Below are 20,634 nucleotides of genomic sequence, written 5' to 3'. Positions count from 1 at the left end.
CGCTCCTTCTTTCTCGCCCATTCTATCTTTTCTCTCGTACTTTTTCCAAATTCCCCCCCCCCCCCCGCATTTATTTCCCCCCCGCAATTATCTCCCCCCGCAATCTGATCACACCCGGGATGGTGTAATGGATGCCAACAAAGCCCCATTTCAGCCTGCAATATGAAAAGGAGGGAGAGAGAGCTGAGAGGGAATGAGTTAATTTTGACTGAGTTAATGAGGGGGCAATGGCGTCCTGCGGCTCCCACAATGCCCCGCGAATGGGAAAGGCCCCTTTCTGCGGTACAAGCCGCGCTGCACTCTGGGAGGATGCTCCGCACATGCGCATCTCCGCAAGAGCGTTAACCGCCGCTTTTTTATATTGTCCCCCGGCTCAGACATTCAACTTTCCTCCATTGAGATCGACAGCTGAAGCCGCTTCTCCTTTTCCTTTCAGCTGCTGTTTGCGGAAATAAGCGGCCGGCGGGTGACGTCGCGCAAACATGGCGGCTGATGACACCCCCCTCCCGCCAGGGCGTCAGTGAGGTCTCATTGGCTGCCTCGCCCCACGTGTCTGGAGGTCAAGGGGTCAAAAGCTGCCTCTGGCTTCCGCGCAGCCGCGCTTTGGGCGACTTGTAACCCCGCCCCTGGGGTGGGGGAGGGGGGTCAGCACCAGACTCTTAAAGGGACCCTGCACCACCAGAACTGTCCCAAACTCTTAAAGGGACCCAACATGAACAGAAAGAGGAAGAGAGTTGGAGAGCAAGTAATAGAGAGGGAAATAGAAAAGAGAGAGTGATGGGGAGAGAGAGAGAGGAAGAACTGAGCTTGAAAGAATCATAGAGAGATGGAGAGACCCCGGCAATTATCTCCCCCCCACGCAATTATCTCCCCCCCCCCCGCAATTATCTCCCCCCCCTGCAATAATTCCCCCCCCCGCAATTATCCCACCCCCCCCCCCCCCCCCCCGGCAAAACTTCCTCCAACCGCAATTTATATCCACGATGTAAATTTTATCCCCTGCAATATTTCCCCCCCTCCCACCCCGGATAAGATTCCCCTTTTGTACAGACCCCCACCCAATCTAAATAATCCTCAACTACAGACCCCTATCTGATATCTCAAGTTAACTGACCCCCATCTAATACCCTCACTATCACCAGACCCAGGACCGAGTCCCATCCAGATACCTCCCCAGGACCGAGTACCATCCAGGACCGAGCCCCATCCAGATACCTCCCCAGGACCGAGTCCCATCCAGATACCTCCCCAGGACCGAGTCCCATCCAGGACCGAGTCCCATCCAGATACCTCCCCAGGACCGAGTCCCATCCAGATACCTCCCCAGGACCGAGTCCCATCCAGGCCCGAGTCCCATCCAGATACCTCCCCAGGCCCGAGTCCCATCCAGATACCTCCCCAGGCCCGAGTCCCATCCAGATACCTCCCCAGGCCCGAGTCCCATCCAGATACCTCCCCAGGCCCGAGTCCCATCCAGATACCTCCCCAGGCCCGAGTCCCATCCAGATACCTCCCCAGGCCCGAGTCCCATCCAGATACCTCCCCAGGCCCGAGTCCCATCCAGATACCTCCCCAGGCCCGAGTCCCATCCAGATACCTCCCCAGGCCCGAGTCCCATCCAGATACCTCCCCAGGCCCGAGTCCCATCCAGATACCTCCCCAGGACCGAGTCCCATCCAGATACCTCCCCAGGACCGAGTCCCATCCAGGACCGAGTCCCATCCAGATACCTCCCCAGGACCGAGTCCCATCCAGATACCTCCCCAGGACCGAGGCCCATCCAGATACCTCCCCAGGACCGAGGCCCATCCAGATACCTCCCCAGGACCGAGGCCCATCCAGATACCTCCCCCAGGAACAGACTCCCATCCAGATACCTCCCCCAGGAACAGACTCCCATCCAGATACCTCCCCCAGGAACAGACTCCCATCTAAATACCCCCCCAGGACCGAGTCCCATCTAGATACCCCCTTCCCCCAGGGACAGACTCCCATCTAGATACCCCCCCAGGACCGAGTCCCATCTAAATACCCCCCCAGGAACAGACTCCCATCTAGATACCCCCCCCAGGACCGAGTCCCATCTAAATACCCCCCCCAGGACCGAGGCCCATCTAGATACCTCCCCCAGGAACAGACTCCCATCTAGATACCCCCCCAGGACGAGACTCCCCTTCCCCCTTTTGTACAGACCCCCACCCAATCTAAATAATCCTCATCTGCAGACCCCCATCTGATATCTCCTGTTAACTGACCCCCATCTAATAACCTCACTATCACCAGACCCAGGGACAGACTCCCATCTAAATCTCCCCCCCCGCAATTTATTCTCCCCCCCGCAATTTATTCTCCCCCCCGCAATTTATTCTCCCCCCCGCAATTATTACCCCCCCCCCTGCAATTATTACCCCCCCCTGCAATTATTCCCCCCCCCCGCAATTTATTCCACTTCGCAATTATTCCCCCCCGCAATGTAAATTTTATCCCCTGCAATATTTCCACCCGCCCCCCCCCCGGATAACATTCCACTTTAGTACAGACCCCCACCCAATCTAAATAATCCTCATCTACAGACCCCTTTCTGATATCTCCTCTTAACTGACCCCCATCTAATACCCTCACTATCACCAGACCCCCATCTAATTATCCCCATCCCCCTGTTACAAGACAACCCATCTAGATACCCCCCCAGGACCGAGTCTCATCTAGATACCCCCCCAGGAACAGACTCCCATCTAAAATACCTCCCCCAGGACCGAGTCCCATCTAGATACCTCCCCCAGGAACAGACTCCCATCTAGATACCCCCCCAGGACGAGACTCCCCTTCCCCCTGTTACAAGACAACCCATCTAAATACATCCCCGGGGACCGAGTCCCATCCAGATACCTCCCCAGGACCGAGTCCCATCTAGATACCTCCCCAGGACCGAGTCCCATCTAGATACCTCCCCCAGGAACAGACTCCCATCTAGATACCCCCCCAGGACCGAGTCCCATCTAAATACCCCCCCAGGACCGAGTCCCATCTAGATACCCCCTTCCCCCAGGGACAGACTCCCATCTAAATACCCCCCCAGGAGCAGACTCCCATCGAAATACCCCGTCAATAACAGACTCCCATCTAGCTACCCCGCCGGGGACAGACCCCCATCTAGATACATCCCTGGGGACAGAACACCATCTAAATACATCCCTGCATCGAAATACCTCCCCCCCCCCCCCAGGAGCAGACTCCCATCGAAATACCCCGCCAATAACAGACCCCCATCTAGATACATCCCTGGGGACAGACCCCCATCTAGATACATCCCTGGGGACAGACCCCCATCTAAATACCCCCCCAGGAGCAGACCCCCATCTAAATACATCCCCGGGGACAGACCCCAATCTAAATACATCCCCGGGGACAGACCCCCATCTAAATTACCCCCCCGGGACAGACCCCCATCTAAATACATCCCCAGGGACAGACCCCCATCTAAATACTAACCCCGGGGACAGACCCCCATCTAAATACATCCCCGGGGACAGACCCCCATCTAATTATACCCTTATAATACCCCTGTTACAAAAACCTGACGGGAACAGACCCCCATCTAAATACTAACCACGGGGACAGACCCCCCAACTAAATACACCCCCCGGGACAGACTCCCATATAAATACATGCCCGGGAACAGACCCCCATCTAAATACTAACCCCGGGGACAGTCCCCCATCTAAATACTAACCCCGGGGACAGTCCCCCATCTAAATACATCCCCGGGGACAGTCCCCCATCTAAATACATCCCCGGAAACAGACCCCCATCTAAATACCCCACCAGGGGACCGACCCCCATCTAATTATACCCTTATAATACCCGTTACAAATACCTGACGGGAACAGACCCCCATCTAAATATTAACTCCGGGGACAGACCGCCATCTAAATACCCCCCACCCCCCCGGAGACAGACCCCCATCTAAATACTAACCACGGGGACAGACCCCCAACTAAATACACCCCCCGGGACAGACTCCCATCTAAATACATCCCCGGGGACAGACCCCCATCTAAATACATCCCCGGGAACAGACCCCCATCTAAATACATCCCCGGGGACAGACCACCATCTAAATACATCCCCGGGGACAGACCCCCATCTAAATTACCCCCCCCGGGGACAGACCCCCATCTAAATACACCCGCCGGGACAGACTCCCATCTAAATACATCCCCGGGGACAGACCCCCATCTAAATACACCCCCGGGAACAGACTCCCATCTAAATACATCCCCGGGGACAGACCACCATCTAAATACACCCCCCGGGACAGACTCCCATCTAAATACATCCCCGGGGACAGACCCCCATCTAAATACACCCCCGGGACAGACTCCCATCTAAATACATCCCCGGGGACAGACCACCATCTAAATACTAACCCCGGGGACAGACCCCCATCTAAATACATGCCCGGGGACAGACCCCCATCTAAATACATCCCCGGGGACAGACCACCATCTAAATACACCCCCCGGGACAGACTCCCATCTAAATACTAACCACGGGGACAGACCCCCAACTAAATACACCCCCCGGAACAGACCCCCATCTAAATACACCCCCCGGGATAGACCCCCATCTAAATACATGCCCGGGAACAGACCCCCATCTAAATACATGCCCGGGAACCGACCCCCATCTAAATACCCCCCCCCCGGGACAGACCCCCATCTAAATACAGACCCCCATCTAAATACATGCCCGGGAACAGACCCCCATCTAAATACATCCCCGGGGACAGTCCCCCATCTAAATACACCCCCCGGAACAGACCCCCATCTAAATACACCCCCCCGGGACAGACCCCCATCTAAATACATCCCCGGGGACAGACCCCCATCTAAATACATCCCCGGGGACAGACTCCCGTCTAGATACCCCATACGGGGACAGACCCCCATCTAAATACTAACCCCGGGAACAGACCCCCATCTAAATACCCCACCCGGGGACAGACCCCCATCTAATTATACCCTTATAATACCCCTGTGACAAATACCTGACAGGAACAGACCCCCATCTAAATACTAACTCCGGGGACAGACCGCCATCTAAATACCCCCCCAGGACAGACCCCCATCTAAATACTAACCCCGGGGACAGACCGTCATCTAAATACCCCCCCAGGACAGAACCCCCCCAGGACAGACCCCCATCTAAATACTAACCCCGGGGACAGACGCCCATCTAAATACTAACCCCACCCCGGGACAGACCCCCATCTAAATACTAACCCCGGGACAGACCCCCATCTAAATACCCTTTCCGGGACAGACCCCCATCTAAATACTAACCCCGGGGACAGACCCCCATCTAAATACCCCCCCGGGACAGACCCCCATCTAAATAGTAACCCCCGGGACAGACCCCCATCTAAATAGTAACCCCCGGGACAGACCCCCATCTAAATACCCCCCCCGGGACAGACCCCCATCTAAATACTAACCCCGGGGACAGACCCCCATCTAAATACTAACCCCACCCCGGGACAGACCCCCATCTAAGTACCACCCCCACCCCGGGACAGACCCCCATCTAAATACCACCCCCACCCCGGGACAGACCCCCATCTAAATACCTTCAAAATATGCAGAGACAGAAAGAAGTGGAGCAGCAGAGATACAAAGTAAGATGTGTTCACAGAATAGAGAGGGGTGTCCCGGGACAGGTGGGAGGGAAATGCAGAGATAATCTTGCAGGAAAGGAGGAGCAGAGATGGAAAGATTCAGGGATTTGGAAGTGAGTGAAAGACGAAATGGAGTGAGAGAGAGACAGATAAAGATAAAGAGAGTGACAATGGAAACTTGTGAGACTCTAGAGAGAGGCAGAGATAGAAAGGATGTTGAGAGATACAGAGATAGGGATTTAAAGATGTGAAGAAACAGAGTTAGGAACAAGGAGGAAGGTGCAGGAACAAGTTGCAGCAAGAGATGGAGAGAGGGAAATCTACGGGATTACATTGACTGTTCTGGAGCAGCGATTCCCAAACTATTCTCTTTGGACACCATCCAGCCCCCTCCCTTGTGGTAAAAAAATCCACAGACCCCCGAAAACACAAAATCAAAATACTGAGGATGCTGGAAATCTGAAATAAAAACTGTGCTGGAAATACTGAGCTTTTCCAGCACTTTGTTTTTCTATCAGCCCCGAAATCACACAGTCTTCTTTTCTGGATCTAGAAATTAATTTGACAATGACAAATATATTTTTATTATTACTTTCCCTCTCCGGTTAAAGCTCTTGTCGGAGAATTCCACGTGGCTAAAAGATTCTCCCTCTGCATCATCACAGCTGCAGCTTCCGAAAAGATTCTCCTTGGGAATAAGAGAAATAAAATTGATTCAAACAAAGCAAAGCATTTTTGCACAGAAATAAAACACAGCGAGAGCCCAGGACTCTCTCTCAAACTCACTGACAGAAAGCAATCTCTCAGTGACTTACAAACACATCCCCTGACACAGAGCCAGAGACTGGGGAGTGTAGATGTGTTTACCCTGTCATTTCCTGCTGTCTCTCTCTCTCTCTCTCTCTCGATTTCTCTGTGTGTCTCTCTACACCTGTTTCTGCCTCATTGTAAAAGCACACAAGCACTGGAGACCCCCATCCCCTCTCCTGTAGAAGGATAGAGAGAGAAATCCACATTCCCATCCCTGAAAATCTGAATTCAAATGGTCCCCCGGTGTTTCATTTCACTGTCAAATTCAGCCCACAGCCTCAAACACCAGCAATATTCGGGAATGAGAACAAGCCTTTACAAACCTTCACATTTCACCCATTTCATTGCTGATTCACAGAAGTATTTGACACTCAATGAATCAATTTTTAAAGTGCTCGTCACTGTTGCAAAGTTGGAAATGCTGTCGGCCATTTATGCACAGCAAGATCCCACAAGCAGCAGTGTGCTTACAGCCAGCTACCCCTCTCTCCCCCTCTGATTCCCTCACTCTCCTGCGTCTCTCTCCCTCCTGTTACTCTCATTCAGAGAGACAGATGGAGAGAGAGAGAGAAATTCACGTCACTGCCCAAAACACCAGCATTATTTGGGAATTATACCGGCTTCAAGCTCCGGACCTAATTTCAAGGCCTTCAGGAGAGCTTTACACACAATGAATTCACTTCTAAAATGCAGTCACTGTGACAATGCAAGGAATTCTGCAGGCAAGCTGTGCACAGCAAGATCCCAGCAATGGTGACACTTCAAAATTCAGTTTACCAAGATTTTGAGTGTGGATTTCTCTCTCTGTCTTTCTCCATCTTTCTCTGCCTTCCCTCCCTCATCCACACTCCGCCTGTCTCTCTCTCTCTCCCTCTTTTTCTCTCCATCTGTTTCTGCCTCAGTGTTGTAATGTAAGAATTGATGCAGGGAATGTATGCACAGCAGGATCCCACAATGTGATCATAGCCAGAAATCCTATCACAGTCCTCTGAAAATGCTGAACTCCATCTTTAAACTTTTCACAAGCCTTTAGACAGCTTCACGTTCAGCTCTTGTAATTATTGGCCCTCAGGAGCAGTTGAGAATCAATGAACTAATTTTTAAAGTGGTCCTCACTGTTTCAATGCAGGAAACCTGCAGGCAATCTGTGTACAGCAAGATCCCAAAGGCAACAATATGCTAATATGCAGATAATCTGTTTTTAGTGACGTAAGTATCGAGATCCCAGAGGGAGGGACATTCCTGCAGTTTGAAAATCTCAAACACCCCTCGCCCTGTCTTTCTCCTGCTCCCTCCCCCCTGCACCCCATCCACATCTGTTTCTTCCTCTCTCGATCTGGGATTTAATCCAGATAGAAACATTTCAGCGGACGTTTCAGTCACCGTTTAAAATAACCACACATCACATTCGATTCATAGAGAGATACAGCACTAAAACAGGCCCTTCGGCCCAACGCTGACCATCAGCCACCCATTTATGCTAATCCTACATTCATGCCATTTTCCCCCCTCTCACGTCCCCACCTTCCCTCAATTCTCCGACCACCTACCGACACGAGGGGCAATTTTTATAATGGCCAATTTACCTATCAACCCGCAAGTCTTTGGCATGTGGCAGGAAACCAGAGCACCCGGAGGAAACCCACACGGAGAACTTGCAAACTCCGCACAGGCAGTACCCAGAACCCAACCTGGGTTGCTGGAGCAGTGAGGCTGCGGTACTAACCACTTAGCCGCTGCAGGAAAGTCCCTCCCTCTGCGACCCCGAAACTTACATCACTGAAAACACATAATCTGCATATTATCATATTGCTGCCTGTGGGATCTTGCTGTGCACACATTGTGGCACCTATTGATTAATGGTTAAAATAGAGAAAGTGCAGGGGAGAGAAAAGCAGAGGAAGTTGGAGAGTAAACACAGAGAGATCCACAATCTGACCCTCAGGAAGCTGAATTTTAAAGTGTCCTCATTGTTGTGCAGAAAAATGCAGAGATGCACAGCAAGATCCCACAAGCTGCAATGTGATAATTGCTAGATTTCAGTCCCCAGAAAGGGTGAAACTCCCTCTTTAAACTGGGAACAAGCTGCTGATTTTGTCTCACCATTTCAAATAACGACAAATCACATTGCTGTGTGTGGCGTGTTTTTTTATTTATTAAAGGTTTAATTGGAGAAGGTGAGTGTGAAACCGAGACAGAGAAGAGAAAGCATGGGGGGAGATAGAGACACAGGGAAAGAATGTGGAGACAGAGAGAAAGCTCAGACCTACAGTAAAATGAATTAAAATGGGCACCGTGCATCTTATTTCACTGTTAGCTTCCTCGCATTGCCCAAAACACCAGCACACCTCACAGACAGGGCTGGAAGGAGCAAGGGGCAAATGGGACTCCCTCCTGGGGCTGCTCCTTTAACCCCAGGCTTTCAATCTGTATAAAACACCAGGAGCCCCAATCCAACATGAAACGTTTAACCCAGGGCCCCAGGGAGGAAATTAAACCTCAGGCTAATAAACAGACACAACTCACGTGGGCCCTTTGGGTGCAGCCTGTGGACAAGGCCTCAGTCCATCCCCTCTGGAGGAAGCTCCTGTCCAAGGATTCCTCGTCCCAGACTTTCCCCCTTTTCATCTTCACCGTGCAGGTTTCAGAATGAAAATTCCTGAGGCAAGAGGGAGAGAGAGAAAATTGATTAAAAGGCATTGTTAAACAAAATAGCACAGCAAGAGTCCAGCAATTGCCCTCGGTTACACAGACACTCTCTCAGCAACACCCAAATACAAACAAATCAGTTAATAAAGCAGAGGCTAAAATGGTTCAGACAGTTCCCTCCACCAGTGTGTGTCTGTGTGTCTGTCTCTTTATCTCTCTCCGTGTCTCTGTATCTCTCTCTCTCTTCCTATCTCAGTCACCCCTGTGACCCTCTCTCTTGCTCTCTCTCTCTCTGTCCATATCGGGCTTTTTCCCCTCAATTTTGTATCTAATCTTAGTTGAAATAAGCTATGAAATATTTCTGTCTCACCATTTAAAACAACAACAAATCAGATTGCAGTGTGTGATATGTTTTTAACTATTAAAGGTTTAAATAGAGAGACAGAGGGAAAGAAAGCTGGAGAGAGACAGAGAGAGAAATCTCAACTCAGAACTTCAGTAAAATGAATTGAAATGGGCTCCGTCCATTTTATTTAACAGCAAAGCTTCAGAACATTGTCCAAAGCACACAGATTATTCTAGAATTATTACAAGCCGATAGAAACTATCACATTTGTGACTTAATTCCTAGCCTTTTGAAGCTCAGAGTTAATTTTTTAAAGTGGTCGTCACTGTTGCAATGTTGGAAATGTTGCATGCCATTGGTGCACAGCAAGATCCCACAAGCAGTGTGATAACAGCCGGCTAAACCCCTCCTCTCCCCCTCTGATTCCCTCCATGTTTCCCTCACTCTCCTGCGTCTCTCTCCCTCCTATTACTCTCATTCAGACAGACAGAGAAATCCATTCTCAGAACCTCACTGTCAATTCAAATGGCTGCTGCACATTTCATTTCACCCTCAAATTCACGGCACTGCCCAAAACACCAGCATTACTCGGGAATTATAACAAGCCTTTATACAGCTACACCTTTCCGATGTTTCATTTAGTCTTGCGAGGTGGGCCCCAGAGAGGATATTAAACCTCAGGGTCATAAACAGACACAACTCACGTGGGCCCTTTGGGTGCAGCCTGTGGACAAGGCCTCAGTCCGTCCCCTCTGGAGGAAGCTCCTGTCCAAGGATTCCTCGTCCCAAACTTTCCCTCTTTTCACCTTCACCGTGCAGTTTTCAGAATGAAAATTCCTCAGGGGAAAGAAGGAGAAAAAAATTGGATTAAAATACAAAGCGAAGACATTTTTAAACAAAATTGCACAGCAAGAGCCCAGGGTTTCCTCTCTCAGTTACACAGACAATCAGCAATATTCAAATACAATCAAATCACAGTTATAAACCAGATTGAGACAGAGAGAGCACACACACAGATACACAGACACACACACTGAATCAGACTGGGGAATGTGTCTACTCTCTCCAGAGAGAGAGTGAGAGGTGGGTTTTGTGATTGGAACTCAGATCTTCAAACCCAGTTTATATCCTGAGTGAGCTGTTTGCAAACTCCACCCATTGAGCCTCTGACATGTTGGGCTGTCTCTCAATCTCCTGCCTCGGGGGCGGGGGAGGGGGCCTGTCCATTGATATGTTAATCCCAGGACAGGACCTTCCTGACTTTTACAGTCCATTGATATGTTAATCCCAGGACAGGACCTTCCTGACTTTTACAGTCCATTGAGATGTTAATCCCAGCACAGCAATGCTTTCAGACATCTCTTAGTTCATTTTAAACCTTTCATTCTTTCCCTGCAGTTTCAAAATATCAAACACTGATCCAACCCTCCCCCCTCAAACCCTCACACTAAACCCACAAAAAAGACAGAGGCGCAAGGGAAGAGCCAACTGTGTAACAGCCCCGACAATCACATTTCTCTGCAGCACCTGTGGAAGAGCTTGTCACTCTAGAATTGGCCTTTATAGCCACTCCAGGCGCTGCTCCACAAACCACTGACCACCTCCAGGCACTTACCCATTGTCTCTCGAGATAAGGAGGCCAAAGAAGAAACTCACAATACAGGACTGGGCAGATAATGGGGATTGTTACTGAGGTTGTGTTTGGGGATTTTTACTGACATCAGTGTGGATTTTAAAGTGTGTCTCCCCTTCCCTCACATCTAAAGTCTCTCAGTGTTGTTGTTGTGTGTTGACAGCTTTTCCAGTGTCCAGTCCCTTTCAACTTTTAATAAAATCTGTGGAACACAAAGAAATGTAAAGTTTCTCCTACAAGCTGTTTTAGATTAGATATACAGCACTGAAACAGGCCCTTCGGCCCACCGAGTCTGTGCCGACCATCAACCACCCATTTATACTCATCCTACACTCATCCCATATTCCTACCAAACATCCCCACCTGCCCCCTGTATTTCCCGACCACCTACCTATACTAGTGACAATTTATAATGGCCAATTTACCTACCAACCTGCAAGTCTTTTGGCTTGTGGGACGAAACCGGAGCACCCGGAGAAAACCCACGCAGACACAGGGAGAACTTGCAAACTCCACACAGGCAGTAACCGGAATTGAACCCGGGTCGCTGGAGCTGTGAGGCTGCGGTGCTAACCACTGCGCCACTGTGCCGCCCTCTTTCACTGTCTTTCTCTGTCACTGCCCTATCTCTCTCTCTCTGTCTCTCTACAGGACTGGGCAGACACTGGGGATTGTTACTGAGGTTCTGTTGGTCATTTTTACTGACATCAGGTTTCATGGAGGCACCCAAGATCACGTCGTTGGCACCAGCTAGACCTCATTGTCACAAGGCGAGCCGCCTTAAACAGTGTTCAAATCACACGCAGCTTCCACAGTGCGGACTGCGACACCGACCACTCCCTGGTGTGCAGCAAGGTTAGACTCAGACCAAAGAAGTTGCATCATTCCAAGCAGAAGGGCCACCCGCGCATCAACACGAGCAGAATTTCTCACCCACAGCTGTTACAAAAATTTCTAAATTCACTTGTAACAGCCCTTCAAAACACTCCCACAGGGGATGCTGAGACCAAGTGGGCCCACATCAGAGACGCCATCTATGAGTCAGCTTTGACCACCTACGGCAAAAGTGCGAAGAGAAATGCAGACTGGTTTCAATCTCATAATGAAGAGCTGGAACCTGTCATAGCCGCTAAGCGCATTGCACTTTTGAACTACAAGAAAGCCCCCAGCGATTTAACATCCGCAGCACTTAAAGCAGCCAGAAGTACTGCACAAAGAACAGCTAGGCGTTGCGCAAACGACTACTGGCAACACCTATGCAGTCATATTCAGCTGGCCTCAGACACTGGAAACATCAGAGGAATGTATGATGGCATGAAGAGAGCTCTTGGGCCAACCATCAAGAAGATCACCCCCCTCAAATCTAAATCGGGGGACATAATCACTGACCAACGCAAACAGATGGACCGCTGGGTTGAGCACTACCTAGAACTGTAGTCCAGGGAGAATGCTGTCACTGAGACTGCCCTCAATGCAGCCCAGCCTCTAGCAGTCATGGATGAGCTGGACATACAGCCAACCAAATCGGAACTCAGTGATGCCATTGATTCCCTAGCCAGCGGAAAAGCCCCTGGGAAGGACAGCATTACCCCTGAAATAATCAAGAGTGCCAAGCCTGCTATACTCTCAGCACTACATGAACTGCTATGCCTGTGCTGGGACGAGGGAGCAGTACCCCAGGACATGCGCGATGCCAACATCATCACCCTCTATAAAAACAAAGGTGACCGCGGTGACTGCAACAACTACCGTGGAATCTCCCTGCTCAGCATAGTGGGGAAAGTCTTTGCTCGAGTCGCTCTGAACAGGCTCCAGAAGCTGGCCGAGCGCGTCTACCCTGAGGCACAGTGTGGCTTTCGTGCAGAGAGATCGACTATTGACATGCTGTTCTCCCTTCGTCAGATACAGGAGAAATGCCGTGAACAACAGATGCCCCTCTACATTGCTTTCATTGATCTCACCAAAGCCTTTGACCTCGTCAGCAGACGTGGTCTCTTCAGACTACTAGAAAAGATCGGATGTCCACCAAAGCTACTAAGTATCATCACCTCATTCCATGACAATATGAAAGGCACAATTCAACATGGTGGCTCCTCATCAGAGCCCTTTCCTATCCTGAGTGGTGTGAAACAGGGCTGTGTTCTCGCACCCACACTTTTTGGGATTTTCTTCTCCCTGCTGCTTTCACATGCGTTCAAATCCTCTGAAGAAGGAATTTTCCTCCACACAAGATCAGGGGCAGGTTGTTCAACCTTGCCCGTCTAAGAGCGAAGTCCAAAGTACGGAAAGTCCTCATCAGAGAACTCCTCTTTGCTGACGATGCTGCTTTAACATCTCACACTGAAGAATGCCTGCAGAGTCTCATCGACAGGTTTGCGTCTGCCTGCAATGAATTTGGCCTAACCATCAGCCTCAAGAAAACGAACATCATGGGGCAGGATGTCAGAAATGCTCCATCCATCAATATTGGCGACCACGCTCTGGAAGTGGTTCAAGAGTTCACCTACCTAGGCTCAACTATCACCAGTAACCTGTCTCTAGATGCAGAAATCAACAAGCGCATGGGTAAGGCTTCCACTGCTATGTCCAGACTGGCCAAGAGAGTGTGGGAAAATGGCGCACTGACACGGAACACAAAAGTCCAAGTGTATCAGGCCTGTGTCCTCAGTACCTTGCTCTACGGCAGCGAGGCCTGGACAACGTATGCCAGCCAAGAGCGACGTCTCAATTCATTCCATCTTCGCTGCCTTCGGAGAATACTTGGCATCAGGTGGCAGGACTATATCTCCAACACAGAAGTCCTTGAAGCGGCCAACACCCCCAGCTTATACACACTACTGAGTCAGCGGCGCTTGAGATGGCTTGGCCATGTGAGCCGCATGGAAGATGGCAGGATCCCCAAAGACACATTGTACAGCGAGCTCGCCACTGGTATCAGACCCACCGGCCGTCCATGTCTCCGTTATAAAGACGTCTGCAAACGCGACATGAAATCGTGTGACATTGATCACAAGTCGTGGGAGTCAGTTGCCAGCATTCGCCAGAGCTGGCGGGCAGCCATAAAGACAGGGCTAAATTGTGGCGAGTCGAAGAGACTTAGTAGTTGGCAGGAAAAAAGACAGAGGCGCAAGGGGAGAGCCAACTGTGCAACAGCCCCAACAAACAAATTTCTCTGCAGCACCTGTGGAAGAGCCTGTCACTCCAGAATTGGCCTTTATAGCCACTCCAGGCGCTGCTTCACAAACCACTGACCACCTCCAGGCGCGTATCCATTGTCTCTCGAGATAAGGAGGCCCAAAAGAAAAGAAAGAAAGTGTGGATTGTAAAATCTGTCTGTGTGTGTCTGTGTGTCTCTGTGTGTCCCTTTATGTATGTGTCTGTGTGTGTCTGGACGTGTGTGTGTGAGAGAGAGAGAATATCAGGGTCACCTCGCTCCATCTCTATCTCTCCTTCTCTCTCTGTTTCTCCTTCTCTCTCTATCTCTCCCTCTCTCAATCCACCTCTCTCATAGAAACATAGAAAATAGGATCAGGAGAAGGCCATTCGGCCCTTTGGGACTGCTCCGTCATTCAATAAAGATCATGACCGATATATCACATGACTGCCTTCTGCGGTAGAGAATTCCACAGGTTCACCACCCTCTACCCCATCCATCTCTCCCCCTCTATCTCCGTCTCCACCCTCTATCTCCCTCTCCCCCTCTATCTCCCTCTCCCCCTCTATCTCCCGCTCTCTCTCCCTCTCCGCTCCCTCTCCCCCCATCTCCGTCTCCCCCCTCTATCTCCCTCTGCCCCTCTATCTCCCTCTCCCCCGCTCACACATCCCCTCGATCTCACTCTTCCCCTCTCTCACTCTCCCCCTCTATCTGTCTCTCCCCCTCTATCTGTCTCTCCCCCTCTATCTGTCTCTCCCCCTCTATCTGTCTCTCCCCCTCTATCTCACTCTCCCCCTCTATCTCACTCTCTCCCTCTATCTCACTCTCTCCCTCTATCTGTCTCTCCCCCCTCCATCTCACACACCCCCTCTATTTCCCTCTCCCGCTCTCTCCCTCTCCCCCTCCTATCTCCCTCTCCTGCTCTCTCTCCCCCCCCTATCTCCGTCTCCCCCCTCTATCTCCCTCTGCCCCTCTATCTCCCTCTGCCCCTCTCACACATCCCCTCGATCTCACACATCCCCTCGATCTCACTCTTCCCCTCTCTCACTCTTCCCCTCTCTCACTCTCCCCCTCTATCTGTCTCTCCCCCTCTATGTCACTCTCTCCCTCTATCTCACTCTCTCCCTCTATCTCACTCTCTCCCTCTATCTGTCTCTCCCCCCCTCTATCTCACACACCCCCTCTATCTCACACACCCCCTCTATCTCACACACCCCCTCTATCTCACTCTTCCCCTCTATCTCACTCTTTCCCTCTGTCTCACACACCCCCTCTGTCTCACACACCCCCTCTATCTCACACACCCCCTCTATCTCACACACCCCCTCTATCTCACACACCCCCTCTATCTCACACACCCCCTCTATCTCACTCTCCCCCCTCTATCTCACTCTCCCCCTCTATCTCATTCTCCCCCCTCTATCTCACTCTCCCCCCTCTATCTCACTCTCTCCCCTCTATCTCACTCTCCCCCCTCTATCTGTCTCACCCCTCTATCTCCCTCTCCCCCTCACACTCCCTCTCTCTCTCTCTCTCCCTCTCTCTCTCTCTCCCCCCCTCTCTCTCTCTCCACGTCTATCTCTCTCCCCCCTCCATCTCTCTCTACCCGCCTCGATCTCTCTATACCCCCTCTATCTCTCTATACCCCCTCTATCTCTCTTTACCCCCTCTATCTCTCTCGCCATCTCTCTCTCACGTTGTCTTTCGCTATCATTGTCTCTGTCTCTCTCTCTCTTTCACTGCCGCTCTCTCTCTCTCTGTTTCTCTCTCTGTGTCTCTATCTCTCTCTCCCCCCTCTAACTCTCTCTCCCCCCTCTATCTCTCTCTCCCCATCTCTCTCTCTCGTTGTCTTTCGCTGTCATTGTCTCTGTCTCTCTCTCTCTCTCACTGCCGCTCCCTCTCTCTCTGTTTCTCTCTCTGTGTCTCTATCTCTCTCTTTCTGTCTGTCTCTCTCTCTTTCTGTCTGTCTGTCTCTCTCTCTGTTACTCTCTCTCTCTCTGTGCCTCTGTCCATGACTCTACTGTGTCTCTCTCACACACTCTCTGCCTTTCCCTCACTCTGTATCTCTGTCTCTCTCACTGTCCCTCCATCTGTCTTTCCCTCTCTGTCACTCCCTCTCTCCTTCTCTCTGTCTCTCCCTCTCTCTCCTTCTCTCTCTCTGTCCCTCCATCTATCATTCCCTCCCTGTCACCGTCTCTCTCTAATTCTATCTCTCTCTCTCCCTCTCTTTCTCTGCCTCTGCCCATAACTCTGTCTGTGTCTCTATGACACCATCTCTCCCTTCATCCCTCGCTCCCAGGATAGCAATGGTTTCAAACATTTTTCCTCCTTTCTTTATCCCTCCCTCTCTGTCCCACTCTCTCCTTCTTTCTCTGTCTCCCTCTGTCCCTCCATCTGTCATTCCCTCTCTGTCATTCCCTCTCTCTCCTTCTATCTCTGTCTCTCCATCTGTCTTTCCCTCTCTCTCCGATCTCTCTCTGCCTCTCCATCTGTCTTTCCCTCCCTGTCACTCGCTCTCTCTCCGTCCATCTCTGTCTCTCTGTCTCTCCATCTGTCTTTCCCTCTCTCTCCGATCTCTCTCTGTCCCTCCATCTGTATTCATCCCCCCCCCCACCATCACTCCCCCTCTCTCCTTCTATCCCTGTCTCTGCCTCTCTCGCTGTCTCTCTCTCTCTGTCCCTCCATTTGTCTTTCCCTCTCTGTCACACCCTCTCTCTCCTTCTATCTCTGTCTCTCTCTCTCTCTATCCCTCCATTTGTCTTTCCCTCTCTGTCTCTCCCTCTCTCTCCTTCTATCTCCGTCTCTCTCTCTCTGTCTTTCCATCTGTCTTTCCCTCCCTGTCCCTCCCTCTCTCTCCTCCATCTCTGTCTCTCTCTCTGTTCCTCCATCTGTCTTTCCCTCTCTGTCTCTTCCTCTCTCTCCATCTTTCTCTGTCTCTCCCTCTCTCTGTCTTTCCATCTTTCTTTCCCTCCTTGTCACTCCCTCTCTCTCCTTCCGTCTCTGCTTCTCTCTCTCTCTGTCTCTCCAACTGCCTTTGCCTCTGTTTCTCTCCCACTCTCTCCTTCTCTCTCCGTCTCTCTCTCTGTTCCTCCATTTGTCTTTCCCTCTCTGTCTCTGAGGACAAATTTGGAGAGAGAGAGAGGTTGTTGAGGTGGATGAAAAGGATAATGTAAGATATATTAATTTGATGTAATCCTTCACTGCTGTGTACACAAACATATAAGAGATAGATATGGAGATAAAAAAACATTGGGAGATGGGGAAATGTAGATGAAGTTGGGGCCCAGGCAGATACGTTTGATGATCCAGAAGGAACAGCCTCCATGTTAAACAACCAGCAAGCTATTCCACTGTGGGAGCCATCGCACCCTCATGATATTGGTTGTGCAAATTTCTTGCTGGCTTATTGGTTAATTTTTAAATCTGTGATTGATAGATTCTTGTTAACCAAAGGTATTAAGAGATAAGGGGCAAAGGCAGGATATATGGTGTAAGTTACATCACAGATCAGCCAAGATCACATTTGATGCCGGAACAGAGTTGTGTGGTTGAATTGCATCTTCCTCTTCCAGTATCCCCTGTGAAGTATCCTTCCATCTCTTTTAGTCACCCTGTCAGTCCATGTCTCTCTGTTTCTCTTTTTCTGTCTCTCTCTCTCTGTCTCTATCTGACAGTGTAGAGTGAGATTCACTCTGTATCCACCCCATGATGTTCCTGCCCTGGGAGTGTGTGATGGGACAGTGCAGAGGGAAATTTACTCTGTGTCAAACCCAACATTGTGCTTGGCTTGGGAATATTTAATGGGACAGTGTAGCTGGAGATTTACTCTGTATCCCTGGAATTTTGAAGGCTCAGGTGTGATTTGATGATTGTTTTCAAGATAATAAGGGAAACTGATAGGGTGGACAGAGAGTAACAATTCCCACTGGCTGCAGAGTCTAGAACATGGGGGCATAGTCTAAAAATATAAACCTAGTCTAAAAACCTTTCAGGAGTGAAATGAAGAAACACTTCAACACACCAGGTGTGGTATCAGTTTGAAACTCTCTTCCACAATCAGCAATTGATGCTGAGACACTTGTTAATTTTTAAATCTGAGTTTGAGAGATTTTTGTTAACCAAAGGTATTAAGGGACAAAGATAGGTACATGGAGTTAGATCACACATCAGCCATGAGCTCATTGAATGACAGAAGAGGGTTGAGGGGCCAAATGGCCTCCTCCTCTTCCTCTGTCCGACGACAAATATCCTGCTATCACTCTCTGTGTCTTGGTCTCTGTCTCCCTCTTTGTCTTTCTTTCTGTCTGTCTGTCTGTCTCTCTCTCTCCTCTCATCTGTGGAAATCCACACACATCAGTCAGCCATTTTAGGTTCATTTTCAGTGGCCATTTTATGTTACCACAACACTGGGACATTTATCGCTGTCTATCCCAAACCATCTCTCTTTGTAGTCTATTTGTGTTCTCCTCACAGCTTATTGTCCCACCTAACCTAGTATCTCTCTCCTTTGCTCCGTCTCACTCACGCATTCTCCCCCTCTCTCTCCCCCCTATTTCTCTCTTCCCCATTTCTCTCTTTCCCCCCCACTCCCCCCGCAATCTCTCTTTAAGTGTCCTGTTATCACATCCTTTATTATAGATTCGACCATTTTCCCTATGACTGATGTTAGACGAACAGGTCTTTAGTTCCCCATTTTCTCCCTCCGTCCTTCCCTCCCTGTCACTCCATCTCTCTCCCTGTCTCTCTCTCTCTCTGTCCCTCCATCTGTCTTTCCCTCCCTAGCACTCCATCTCTCTCCTTCCATCTTCCCCTCTCTCTCTCTGTCTCTCCGTCTGTCTTTCCCTCTCTGTCTATCCCTCTCTCTCCTTCTATCTCCGTCTCTCTCTCTCTGTCTCTCCGTCTGTCTTTCCCTCCCTGTCACTCCCTCTCTCTCCTTCCATCTCTGTCTCTCTGTTCCTCCATCTGTCTTTCCCTCTCTCTCCTATCTCTGTCTCTCTCTCTCTCTGTCTCCATTTTAAATATTCAGCAAGCTATTCCACTGTGGGAGCCAGCACACCCTCATGATGTTGTTTGTGGAATTTTCATGCTGGCTTATTGGTTAATTTTTAAACCTGTGATTGATAGATTGTTGTTAACCAAAGGTATTAAGAGATAAGGGGCAAAGGTGGGATATATGGAGGGAGAGGGGGGATGGGTGGGGGGAGGCGAATTCGGTGGGGGAGACAGATGGAAGACGGGTGAGGGTGGGGAGGGGAGATGGGTGAGGGAGGGGGAGGGGAAATTGGTGAGAGAGGAGGAGGTGTGATGGGTGAGGGAGGGGGTATGGGTTGAGGAGGGAGAGGAGGAGGGATTGCTGGGGGAGGGGGATGGTAGAAGGGTGAGGGAGGGGAGGGGAGTTGGGTGAGGGAGGGGAAATGGGTGAAGGAAGGGGAGATATGATGGGTGGGAGAGGGGAAATGGGTGGGGGAGGGAGAATTGGAGGGGGAGGGGAGGTTGGTGTTGGAGGGGAAGGTGAGATTGCTGGGGGAGGGGGGAGAGGGGTTTGGCAGGGAAGGGAGATGGGAGGGGAGAGATTCAATGAAGGCATTCAAGAGATAACTAGATGATTATCTGAGGAGAACAACTAGTTAGACCACAGCTGGAGCACTGTGTACAGTACTGGTCACTGTTTTTATAACCCGGTACGGATATGGTGGCCCCCCTGTCAGTGACGTATCTTTTTTCTATGTCTCCATGTTTCGAAGGGTGAGAGAACGTGAATTTATTCTTGCCTCTACAGATGACATCAGGTCAAGGGAATGGGTTAAAACTTTGACAGAAGCAGTACTGAACTATAAATAAAGCCTGGAGCACAGAGGCCCTGGCTACAAAAGTTATAGTCTGGGCAAACACTTCCTTATAATGTGACCACAGTCCAGGAAACAGATGTTCCTTTAACATCAGGGGGGTTCTCCATGTCAGGAGCAAAGCAGCTCCGGGGAGGAGCTGGGGGTGGAATTGTAACAGTGCTTGTGTCTCCGTACCTTCGGAAAGACAGACGTGCACTAGAGGCAGTGCAACGAGTGCCCTTCCCTCCACTCCCCTCATTTCCCCTCCTCCCCTCCACTCCCCCCATCATTTCCCCCTCCCCTTCCATTTTCTCCTTCCCTCCCCCACCCATTTCCCCTCCGCCTAGCACCTGCCCCACCCATCTCCCCTCCCCCTCCCCCACCCCCACCCTACCGCCACCAATCTCCTCTCCCCCTCCCCCACCCATATTCCTCTACACCTCTCCCACCCATCACCTCTCCGCCAGCAATCTCCCCTCCCGCTTCCCGACCCATCACCCCTCCACCTCACTCATCTCCACTTTCGCTCCTCTCACC

The sequence above is a fragment of the Heterodontus francisci genome, unplaced genomic scaffold, assembly GCF_036365525.1.
Source record: "Heterodontus francisci isolate sHetFra1 unplaced genomic scaffold, sHetFra1.hap1 HAP1_SCAFFOLD_1062, whole genome shotgun sequence".
In the NCBI taxonomy this organism is placed as follows: domain Eukaryota; kingdom Metazoa; phylum Chordata; class Chondrichthyes; order Heterodontiformes; family Heterodontidae; genus Heterodontus; species Heterodontus francisci.
The sequence above is the reverse complement of the archived record's forward strand: the minus strand, read 5'-3'. Positions refer to the sequence as shown.